This window comes from Triticum aestivum, chromosome 6B (assembly GCF_018294505.1).
Source record: "Triticum aestivum cultivar Chinese Spring chromosome 6B, IWGSC CS RefSeq v2.1, whole genome shotgun sequence".
In the NCBI taxonomy this organism is placed as follows: Eukaryota; Viridiplantae; Streptophyta; class Magnoliopsida; order Poales; family Poaceae; genus Triticum; species Triticum aestivum.
The window spans coordinates 67,185,743-67,195,871 of record NC_057810.1 but is presented as its reverse complement, the minus strand read 5'-3'; the positions used below and the strand labels follow the sequence as shown (position 1 = coordinate 67,195,871).

The following is a 10,129-nucleotide window of genomic DNA, read 5'->3' as shown; positions in this document are numbered from 1 at the left end:
AAGAAGAAGATGGATCACAACTCCATGGCTCATATGTACAAGGAGATCCCAGATGTTGCAGTTGAGACACATAAGTTTGGATCTATACATTATCTTCTGTCAGGACTCCCAACCATCAACTGGATCCTCGGGCATACCTTATTGCCCAAGTCAGGTGACCACAATATGATGAGAGGCCATGCTATAAATTTGCTACACTTATTTGATGTGCCACAGAAATTCAAGGTCATGAGCATCATAGTTGAGACTATCAAAAGGACAGCAGCTGACCAGAAGAGAAGTTGTGGGTATGCCCCACAGATTCAGGAGCTGATTAACTCCAAGATGGGCACAGGAACATACTTGCTGGACAAGGAACATTTTGCTATCTATCCAGACTTTGAGGATAACCAAGTGGTTATGGGTGAAGATGAACCATCTTCTGTGCATGCTCAAGCCAAGAAGGAGAAGGCAAGGACAGAGAAGGCTACCAAGATGCCAGCAATGGAAGAGGCATCTCAGTACTTTCTGAAGAGCAAACAGGATCAACTAGGCTACTTGATTGCATCCACTCTGAGGATTGAGAAAGGGCTGGCAACTTAACTCAAAACCAGGAGAGCCTGGAGAGGATCATGGAGCAGAAGTTCTATAACTTGGCTGTGAAGGTAACTGAGATCCAGTCTGTTGTTGAGCAGCTTCAGGATGACATGGAGGAGAGGAAGGGCAAGACAACCACAGATGCATTTGCCAGAGTGCCTAGAGCTCAGAGATCAGCTGCAGTGCCAGTGATAGACACCAGAGCCACTTCATCTGCACCAGCCACATCTCCTACAGCTCCAGTGCAACCATCTTCAGCACCCACACCTCCAGCTCCATCTACATCAACTGATGCTTTCGTCCTTGGCATTTTATCTACTCCACCACCTGAAGATCAAGCATGAGAGTCGATCTAGTGCTATGCATTTTCTATGAACTTTTTGCTAACTTGTTACCAAAGGGGGAGAAAAATGTATGGATCATAGGCTTCGAGAGAGAGTGTTTCTTTTTGTTCTCTCTTGCTTTGGTGGTTAAACTCTATTTGCTTGTTTGAGATACTCTATGTCTGTGTGATACTTGATGATCATGTGTTTGATCATATGCTACATTTATGCTTGTTGGATGACATTATCTTGTTTATCTCTATATGATCATTCACTTTGCTTGGTGATGAGTGCATGTATTTAGTTATTATCATTTTGAGCGCTCCATCAAGATGTATGTGACATGGAAGAGTTACCCATGAGCCTAACTCCTTGTGCATTTGCAGTCCAAAGCAAATCTTAAAATATGCACAAATTTAGGGGGAGCTCTTGCTTATCACATACTTCTCAAAGCGACTATGTTTTTCACTCTTATTATCATTTGTCGAAGCTTTGATCTATATGTTGTCATCAATTACCAAAAAGGGGGAGATTGAAAGTGCAACTATCCCTAGGTGGTTTTGGTAATTCCTAACAACATATAGCTCATTGAGCTAATATCATTCCAAGATGAATATTTCAGGAAAAGCTCAATGAATGGAATGGCATGGATGAGAAAAGTGGATCCCTCAAAATGCTAAGGATAAAAGGATTGGCTCAAGCTCAAAAGCTCAAGACTCTATATTTTATATTTTAGTGATCCAAGATCACATTGAGTCTATAGGAAAAGCCAATACTATCAAGGAGGGATGAGGTGTTGCTTAATGAGTTTCTTGCTCCACAATGCTTAGTGATATGCTCCAAAACCCTCAACTACTTTCTCATATCCACATATGACCTAAACCAAAAGTCAAACTCGGCCCAACCGATTCTTTTTACCTGGCGCCACCGAGTTCAGATGTCATAGCCACTGCCACAAACCCTAGACAAATCGGTCTCACCGATAGGGATCTCGGTGTCACCGAGATGGGGTTGTAATCTCTCTGTTTCCCTTCGTAATGTTTCGGTACCACCAAGATGAGCGATCGGTCCCACCGAGATTGCAATGTAAACTCCCTGTTTCCTTTTCGTAACATTTCGGTCCCACCAAAATGAGCGAATCGGTCCCACCGAGTTTACCTGACCAACTCTCTGGTTAGCTTATTACCAAAATCAGTCTCACCGAGTTTGTGTAATCGGTCTCACCGAGATTATGTTATGCCCTAACCCTAACCATATCGGTCCTACCGAGTTGCATGTCGGTCCCACCGAAAATCCTAATGGTCACTAGATTTGCTGAATCGGTCTGACCAAGTTTACCAATTCGGTCCCACCGAGTTTGGCAAGTTGTGTGTAACGGCTAGATTTTGTGTGGAGGCTATATATACCCCTCCACCTCCTCTTCATTCGTGGAGAGAGCCATCAGAACAAACCTACACTTCCAACTTGCTATTTCTGAGAAGGAACCACCTACTCATGTGTTGAGGCCAAGATACTCCATTCCTACCATATGAATCTTGATCTCTAGCCTTCCCCAAGTTGCTTTCCACTCAAATCTTCTTTCCACCAGATCCAAATCCTGTGAGAGAGAGTTGAGTGTTGGGGAGACTATCATTTGAAGCACAAGAGCAAGGAGTTCATCATCAACACACCATTTGTTACTTCTTGGAGAGTGGTGTCTCCTAGATTGGCTAGGTGTCACTTGGGAGCCTCCGACAAGATTGTGGAGTTGAACCAAGGAGTTTGTAAGGGCAAGGAGATCGCCTACTTCGTGAAAATCTACCGCTAGTGAGGCAAGTCCTTCGTGGGCGACGGCCATGGTGGGATAGACAAGGTTGCTTCTTCGTGGACCCTTCGTGGGTGGAGCCCTCTGTGGACTCGCGCAACCCTTCGTGGGTTGAAGTCTCCATCAACGTGGATGTACGATAGCACCACCTATCGGAACCACGGCTCAAAAATCATCGTGTCTCCAAATTGCGTTTGAATTCTCCAAACCCTTCCCTTTACATTTTTGCAAGTTGCATGCTTTACTTTGCGCTGCTCATATATTCTTTACATGCTTGCTTGAGTTGTGTTAAGATTGTTTGACTTGTGCTAAGATAGCTAAAATCTGTCAAAGACTAAAATTGGGAAAAGGATAAGTTTTTATTTGGTCAAGTAGTCTAATCACCCCCCTCTAGACATACTTTCGATCCTACATGGTGCGTGCCCCATATCTGCAGTATAACAATAATTTCACCTGCGTATAATACACCATAGGGTAGTGTAATGATATTTAGAGGAATTAAAATGTACTAATAAAATATATAGGAGGGATAACACCTGGTTTTGTTTTTGCCAGATGAACGCAGCTGCTGGTGCCAGATAATGCTAAATAGTATATGCATGCTTTGAGCTCTGATGATGCAATGTAGCACAACACCCACGTGACCCTCCTTTGTCTAGTACTGTTGTAACTTGAATTGCTTTTCTTGCTCCCAATAGTAGTTGTCCGTCATAGGCAACACTAGAGTGGCAGCTCAACAATGAAACAAGGCAGAGAGGCCTTGGTCTTTTCTGCCAGGAAATAGTACTCCACCTAGTCTGATTGATCAATTCTGCCTAACAGATGATTGTGCATGCACATTTTTGCAAATGAGTTGAACGGACCATCAACTTGTATCCTTGGTGCATGTCCATCGGTCATTAGGCAGCTCGGCTCATTGGTATGGCACAGAGATAGGTGACTTTGACGCGGAGCTGCAGGCCACAATAACGGAAGTGAAGATGGAGGCGAGTCGTTCAACCGGGCCGGCTCAGTGCGGCTGCAGGTGAAGAGACCCCCAGCGACTCAAGTCACGGCGAGTCAACGAAGTGCGTCCTCCACAGCGGCGGATTGGAGAGGTGCGACTGTGGCCGGTTCAGCACGGCCACGCGGAGGTGGTTTGCCGTTGCAGGCGACTCGCGACTTGCGGCGGCACGGCACATCATGACGGCTTGGAGCGGGACTCAACAGCGGCGGGTCAACATCAGCGAGGGCAGAGGCCGCTGTGAGGGCACAAGACAGGGGCGGCTCATAGTCAGGCGCCAGGAACGGATGGCGCGAGGCGGTGGCTTGATGCGAGGTCCTTGTCTGAGTCGTTGTTTGACTTGCACCTCGTGCCTTTCCAGATCGTGGCCTCCTTTTTTTTCTCCTGTGATTCCTGGTATTTTAACCTTTGAACACTAGCAAAAGTGCCCGTGCGTTGCAACGGGATCGCATCACGTACAACCCCATGACAACACGTACAATATTGCGTAAGATCCGCCTCATCTCCGTCATGATGACCGCCCAGAGCCCATCCACTGCCACCATGATGGACCGCACGCCAGCAAGGTGTGGTAGCCTCGGGGAGAGTGATGCCTACAGGATGCCAAGCTCGGTCAGAAGGTCCTCAGGGCATCGTCCAGACACCCAACATCACCCCTAACCTCCTACTCCCCGCTTCATAACGCAGCAAACATAATTACCATGAATTAGGTTTCGCCTGTCGTATTGCACAACAATCGTCTTGACTCTTGATTATAATAGTGAGTTTGTGTCAGACACCAGTCATTCTAAGTACAAAAAAGGGAGGCGTTTGTATCAAGCACATAAGGGACTTCAAGTCTGAGTCTTCGTCGTAAAGGGGAGCACGACTTCTCTGGCATTTAAGTTCTTATAATCCCCATCAGCCACCAGCATTCTAAAGCTTCCTGTCCAAAGGATACCAAAATTTGTTAAAAGACTTGTACAAATTCTGAAAAATGTCAGGCTAGACAATTTCCAAAACAAAGAACTATATAATGGCTTAGAATGAAAATATGTATGTCTATGAAGGATTTTAGGATTGTGATCTATAAGCTTCAATGTGAACATGGACCCAGAACATTGTTAGTACATAAATAAGAATTATCGAAGCAAAACATATTTTGGTAGTCTAGCACAGAACAAGCCTACACACAAGAAGCTAGCAATGTTTATTATAATCTATCGATGATAGCAGCACAAACTATTTTCCATTCAGGATTAGTTCATATACCAAGTAAAGTGAAATTAACAAAAATCCTTGGTGTGATGCCCGTGCGTTGCAACGGGAAAATAAAACCTTAAACATATGTCCATCATCACAAGTGTTCTACCATTATCATGTCCATTGCAGATGGTAATATTTGAGAAATTCATTCATAGATGGATGTTTTATAAATGAGCTTCTCCATGGGTGTTCGTATGTGGAATGGAAGAGAAGCACCACTAACCAAGGCAGAAGAATGACTTGGACAGTGGCGTCCTTGATAAAAAAATGACAGCAGCAAAGCACATCCGGGATCGCCGCATCCATGTACCTGCTAATTGCAGTGTGCCCTTCAGTGCAGCCTACAGTGGCCTCCGGGACACAGATGGCTACCTCCCTATCTAATATGTCATAACTTTTGGATATCAAAATCCTTGAATAACATTAAGACATGACCTCCGAGAGAATCATTGGAAAAGTATTACTATGATCCTTATTTCTGCATGTAGTCCTTTCTACATGAACCACATTCTCAATCTGACAGGAGAATGAGTATAATAAAATTGTATATAAATCATCAAATGATTTTGGTTTTGTGAGGAGATCATTATGTGAACAGGAGAGGCTTGGTTTCAGACTCATGATGCAACCTCATTGTCATGTTATAATAACTTCTGAATTTATGAGACATGTTATACTAACTTCAACAAAAATACTGAGTAGCTTCCCTGATCAAATGAGGAAAGAGAGTATGCACATAGCTCATTATGAAAGAAAGGATCTATAGAAGTACAGTACGCAAGCCATTGACCTTATTAAGAAAAGCTACCTGAAAATATTTCATGGCCTTAGAAAAGATATCACGCATACCCCTCAATATGTAGGAAATGCCTATAAAAATAGCATGCAAGCAAATTTAGTATCTGAACAAAATCAGTTGTGCCACTTTTTACTGCAGCGGTAAATGAACTGATTTCTTCTTCCGATAACCACTAACATTTAGTGAACGTACCTTTGCTTGATAACCAATTATCAACATGTCCATAACTTCAATATTTTTGTCACAGATACATCAGTTTCAAAACATTGACTAATGCAACATCAGAAAAGAACATATGCTCATTATTGAGAAATATTTGTGCAAAACACTCGTATCATAAAGCCAGAACAACATACTCACCTATATGTCATCTCACTTATGCCAAATCATAAATCTTGGTATTGAATCCCCCTGCCTACAAAATCAAATGAACTTGGATAAGAAAATTGCTGCTGTTTGATGTGAATAATATGACGCAAATTAATCAGCAAGCAATTTAACTTCTGAGCATCAACCTAGTACTGCAGCCTCATATGCTCACCAGAATAAAACATTATAAATCGCATTAGGATAGAGAAAGAGGTAGGTTCTAACTGAACCATAAGCTCGCACCGGCTTGTTATCCGCAGCCTTACAAAATCCAAAAAACTTCCAGTTCTATGTAAGCACAACAATCAAATGTTAGGCACTACTAAGAAAGGCTGCAGGGTAATTACATGAACACCAATGAGAAATTGCAAACGAAAGAATTAACATAGTGGAAAATTAAGTAGCCAACTCAATTGAAAAAACTGAATGGCACGGAAAAGCAATGTCTGACCCTTTTAGGCATTGTCTTGTTCAGAGCTTACAATATACTAAAGAACATATACAGAACTAATAAGTAATAGTTTATGACACATTCAAATTCATGAGACTGCAGTACGTACCTCAGGTCAGACAAAGTTCCGGCGGACGATGAAGTACGTGCAGACATATTTCCAGTGAAGTCGATGGTGTACAGGCACGGTGATGTCAGAAACTTGTGGCACAACGATGAGACAAATAACTTCAGATTGTCCCATAGAGTTAGAACCATAAGCAATGTCTCATATGCTCACCAGAATAAAACATTATAAATCGCATTAGGATAGAGAAAGAGGTAGGTTCTAACTGAACCATAAGCTCGCACCGGCTTGTTATCCACAGCCTTACAAAATCCAAAAAAGTTCCAGTTCTATGTAAGCACAACAATCAAATGTTAGGCACTACTAAGAAAGGTTGCAGGGTAATTACATGAACACCAATGAGAAATTGCAAACGAAAGAATTAACATAGTGGAAAATTAAGTAGCCAACTCAACTGAAAAAACTGAATGGCACGGAAAAGCAATGTCTGACCCTTTTAGGCATTGTCTTGTTCAGAGCTTACAATATACTAAAGAACATATACAGAACTAATAAGTAATAGTTGATGACACATTCAAATTCATGAGACTGCAGTACGTACCTTAGGTCAGACAAAGTTCCGGCGGACGATGAAGTACGTGCAGACATATTTCCAGTGAAGTCGATGGTGTACAGGCACGGTGATGTCAGAAACTTGTGGCACAACGATGAGACAAATAACTTCAGATTGTCCCATAGAGTTAGAACCATAAGCAATGTCTCATATGCTCACCAGAATAAAACATTATAAATCGCATTAGGATAGAGAAAGAGGTAGGTTCTAACTGAACCATAAGCTCTCACCGGCTTGTTATCCGCAGCCTTACAAAATCCAAAAAAGTTCCAGTTCTATGTAAGCACAACAATCAAATGTTAGGCACTACTAAGAAAGGTTGCAGGGTAATTACATGAACACCAATGAGAAATTGCAAACGAAAGAATTAACATAGTGGAAAATTAAGTAGCCAACTCAACTGAAAAAACTGAATGGCACGGAAAAGCAATGTCTGACCCTTTTAGGCATTGTCTTGTTCAGAGCTTACAATATACTAAAGAACATATACAGAACTAATAAGTAATAGTTGATGACACATTCAAATTCATGAGACTGTAGTACGTACCTCAGGTCAGACAAAGTTCCGGCGGACGATGAAGTACGTGCAGACATATTTCCAGTGAAGTCGATGGTGTACAGGCACGGTGATGTCAGAAACTTGTGACACAACGATGAGCCAAATAACTTCAGATTGTCCCATAGAGTTAGAACCATAAGCAATGTGAGCCGCGCGTGGACAGCAGCGCTCCGGCGCGGACGGAGGCGAGGCGCGCGCGGACGGAGGCGAGGCGCGCGCGGACAGCAGCTCTTCGGCGCGGACGGAGGCGACCACGCGGGCGCGCGCGGACAGCAGCGAAGGCGGGAGCTGTCGTGCTCTGCTCCGGCGTCCTCCATCCTCCGCAGCACCTGCCCCGCCTCGCCGCGCCGTCTCCGCAGAAGTCGGTCCGTCGCCGTCGCCATCGCCAGAGCGAGAGAAATGGATAAGATACGAGAGGGCAGGGGATGGAATTCAAATGAGTTCAGGGGTGTTTTTGCAAAATGTTACATTATATACAAACCCACTAAAACAGAGACCGCGGGTTAATTTCTATAAACCAAGGGACTATTATGCAAAACCGCACACGACGACGTAGGACAGAAACCCAATTCTCTTTATTATTAGGTAAAGATAAAGATTTGCATATTAGCAATACTTAGTCCCACGTTGATTTAATGGATCGTCCTTATCCGCTGATGTGGGCGTGGAAGATCATGTGGCGGCTGCTCCCCTTTGTTTTTTTAATCAGATCTTTCTTTCATAGCAAGTCTGTACTCTAGTATTAGCACACCACGTGATTGACCCGGACACAGTTTGAGATTAGGCTCAGCATACCCCGGCCGACCGGCTAGAAACTTCATCCGGTAAGCCTCAGATACGATAGTAATCGGACACGGCAACTGTACACATCGAAACTATAGCAGATTTTCAGGCCTCGAGCCGGCAACCTGCGGCGGCGTACGAAATTGATATGGCGGCTTGCGGTGGTCCCCAAGATGTAACTTCTGACTTCTCTGAAGATCTCGTGTCTGCCATTGTTGTGACCACTTCTCGACGATGTAGATCCTTAAAAAACGATTCTTCATATCCGAAAAAATTGCGAACTCCTCGATCCCTAAGAAGGATCCCTTCAAGAACTCAACACCATCGTGCGCAGGCCCCACGGTGGGCGCCAACTGTCCTGGAATTGTCACCGCAGATGTCCTAGTGTGAGGACTTAATCGTGAGGCCAACACATCTATGTGATAGCTTGAGAGGGGTTGATCGGAACGAGAGACGCGGGACGGATCAACACACAAGACAAGGATTTAGACAGCTTCGGGCCCCGGGAAACATCATCCGGTAATAATCCTACATGTTGTTTGTGGCTAGGTCTTATTATGATCATGAGGGAGTCGTCGGTAAGCCGGCTCTTTGTGTTAGCCCTAGAGATTGTTTCTTCTTGCTTGTCCCTCTTTGGGGTGCCCTGCCCCTCCTTATATAAGTAGAAGGGCGGGTTACATGTGGAGTCCTATTAGGATTAGGACTAGTCTATTACAAGTGGAATCCTAGTCTGCCCCTTTAAGGGAAAACTCTTTATGCCTTTCCTCGTAAATCGGCCAACCATAACATGAGCCGACCTTCTGGGCCTTGGGCCTAGTCTTCTATCTGACCCGCCGTTAGGGCCATCCGTGAGTCGCCAGGCTCGTGAGTCGTCATACCAGTGAGCCGCCGGACTCGTAAGTCGCCAATCCTCCGGCGGGTTACCAATGAAGCGCCAAGCCCGGCCGGGTCATACTTCCGGCCGGGTCATACCGCGGGGGTATATCCCCGACAAATATCAAAAAAAATTCCTACGCACACGCAAGATCATGGTGATGCATAGCAATGAGAGGGAAGAGTGTTGTCCACGTACCCCCGTAGACACAAGGCATAGCAACAGGAGGGAAGCGTTATGACAACGCGGTTGATGTAGTCGTACGTCTTCACAATCGACCGATCCTAGTACCGAACATATGGCACCTCCGTGATTTGCACACGTTCAGCTCGGTGACGTCCCACGAACTCACGATCCAGCAGAGTGTCGAGGGAGAGCTCCATCAGCACGACGGCGTGATGACGGTGATGATGAAGCTACCGGCGCAGGGTTTCGCCTAAGCACTACGAGAATATGACCGAGGTGGATTATGGTGGAGGGGGGCACCGCACACGGCTAAGATATCAATGATCAACTTGTGTGTCTATGGGGTGCCCCCTTCCCCCGTATATAAAGGAGTGGAGGAGGGGGAGGGCTGGCCCTCTACTATGGCGCGCCCTGGGGAGTCCTACTCCCAGCGGGAGTAGGATCCCCCCTTCCATGTAGTAGGAGTAGGAGAGAAGG

At 44.8% G+C, this 10,129-nt stretch overlaps 1 long non-coding RNA gene across 17 annotated transcripts; it reads right to left on the bottom strand.

Moving 5' to 3' along the window:
- Positions 1-3,236: 3,236 nt before the first annotated feature.
- LOC123135824 (uncharacterized) lies at positions 3,237-8,234 on the bottom strand. Of its 17 annotated transcripts, none has more exons than XR_006466254.1 (7): positions 6,680-8,234; positions 6,292-6,407; positions 6,111-6,165; positions 5,943-6,020; positions 5,760-5,821; positions 4,407-4,631; positions 3,237-4,299 (listed from the first exon to the last, which is right to left on the bottom strand). It is a non-coding gene; the product is annotated as an uncharacterized lncRNA (long non-coding RNA). The 17 variants fall into 17 exon arrangements; XR_006466258.1 differs by having other exon boundaries at positions 6,363-6,407; XR_006466259.1 differs by having other exon boundaries at positions 6,111-6,407; positions 6,680-6,771; positions 6,851-8,234.
- Positions 8,235-10,129: the final 1,895 nt, after the last annotated feature.